The following is a 2493-nucleotide window of genomic DNA, read 5'->3' on the forward strand; positions in this document are numbered from 1 at the left end:
AGAACCAGGGGTGAGACAACAAAAGACAGCTGCTGGGCCTGTAACAAGCCAAAAACCTTGGCAAGGTGAGCAGAAAGGAAGTAGCTGGTGGAGGGTGGAGAGACAAAGGCTGAGGGGGTGGCAAGCTGCCACAGGCTCTGCCCCCGCTGGTACCACTCAGCAGATTCCATCATGGGGGTGATAACATATCAAATTTCAACAGGGAAGTGATCACAACATTATACAACTGCCAAAACATGGAGAATCATGGCCTAGCCCAGCTGACATACAATCTTAACCATCACATCTGCCTTGAGTGCTATTCTCTTTTAAGGACTATCTATATAGGATCAAATTGACAAAAGCAACTTAAAAGATTAAGTAGGAAGCTTAGGGAGCAGTGAGTGTATGTTGAGGAGGAACAACTCTGAAAAGGAAAGTGAGAATGGTTGCACAACTTGAAGGATGTAATCAATATCACTGAAATGAAATGTAGAAACTGGTAAATTAGTGTATGTTTTGCTGTATATATTCTCAATAACAGTAACAAAATAAACAAAATTTAAAAAAAAGTCATGGGACACAGCTAAAGTATTGCTGAAGGAAAATTTATAGCACTAAATGCATACATTAGAGAAGAGTATAGTTTAGTATCAATAAATACAAGCTCTCAACTCAAGAACTTGGAAAAATAGAGCAAAGTAAATCAAAACAATAAGAGGAAGTAAATAATAAAGATAAAAGTAGACATCAATGAAACTGAGAACAGAAAACCAATAGATCAAAACCAATGAAACAAATCTCTGTGATGAGATCAATGAAATTGAGAAACCTCTAGTAAGGCTGAAAAATAAAAATAGAAAACACAATTAGAATAAAACAATGATATCACTACAGACCCTACAGACAGCAAAAGGGTATTAAGGGACTAATGTGTAACAACTTTACACACATATTTTTGACACTTAGACAAAATGGATTGATTTCTTGAAAAACAAATTAGTGGAACTCACCCAGTATGAGGTAAATAACTTCAATAGCTTTCCAGCAATTAAGAAAATTGATTTCATAATTTAAAAATTGCCCAAAAAAGAAATCTCCAGGCCCAGATGGTTTCACTGGAAATTTCTTCCAAACATTTAAACAGGATAATTAACACCAATTCTACCCAATCTCTTCCAGAAAATATAGAGCATGTATTACTTCCCAATTAATTTTATGAAGCTATTATGTCTCTGATACCAAAGCACAAAAAAAAACCCTACAAAAAACAAAGCTATAAATCAGTATATCTTATGAATATTGATGCAAAATATTTAATGAAATTTTAACAAATACATTACAACAATATGTATGAAATTATATACCATGAACAAGTGGGATTTATTCTGGGATACAAAACTGATTCAATATTCAAAAATCAATCAGTGTAATCAACCATATTAACAAGTTTAAGAAGAAAAACTATATAATTTTATCCCTTGATGCGGAATACATCAAAAACTGTTCTTGATTGAAAAAAAAAAAAAAAAAGAACAAAAAAAGAAACCCTCAGAAAAATAGGAATAGAAAAGAAGATCCTTAACTTGATAAAAAGCATTCTTCAAAAACTTACAGCTAACATACTTACGGTGACAGAATGAATGCCCTCCCGTAACACTGGGTACAAAGTAAGGATGTCTGCTCTCACCACCCTTTATCACAATAGTGCCGAAAGTTCTGACCAGTGCAATAAGACAATATAGAAAATAAAATGCATATAGATCTGAAGAAAATAATGAAATGGTCCCTATTTGTAGGTGACAAGGTTGTCTAGGTATAAAATTCCAAAGAAATCCACAAAAAAACTCCTAGAAGTAATATGTGAGTTCAGAAAGGTCTCAAGTTATAAGATAAATGTAGAAAAAAAGTCAATTGTATTTTTATATATTAGCAATAAACACATGAACATTGAAATAAAAAAACTGAATGCTATTACAATTGCTCAAAAACAGTGAAATACTTGGGGTTAAATCTAACAAAACATATTTGGGACTCGTATGGTCAAAACCACACAAAACTGGTTAAAGAAACCAAAGAAGATTTAACGAAATAGAGAGAAAGATTGCCTTTGTGAATACGAAGATTCAACATAGTAATGATGCCAATTCTACCCAAATTTATATATACGCTTAGCACAATTTCTATCAAAATCTCTATAAGATTCTTTGTAATTATAGACATGTTTATTTTAATTAGCATAAGGGAATGCAACAAAACTAGAATAGTTAAAAGCACATTCAAAAAGGTGAACAAATCGGGAGAAATCAGTCTAGCTGATTTCAAGACATATAACTACTGTCAAGCAGTCAAGAAATCAAACAGTGCATTGCATTGGGCAAATCTGCTGCAAAAGACATCTTTAAAGTGTTAAAAAACAAAGATATCACTTTAAGGACTAAAATGCACCTGATCCAAGCCATGGTGTTTTCAATAGCCTCAGATGCATGGGAAAGCTGGGTGACTAATAAGGAA

Source organism: Trichechus manatus, unplaced genomic scaffold, assembly GCF_000243295.1.
Source record: "Trichechus manatus latirostris isolate Lorelei unplaced genomic scaffold, TriManLat1.0 scaffold00072, whole genome shotgun sequence".
NCBI lineage: Eukaryota > Metazoa > Chordata > Mammalia > Sirenia > Trichechidae > Trichechus > Trichechus manatus.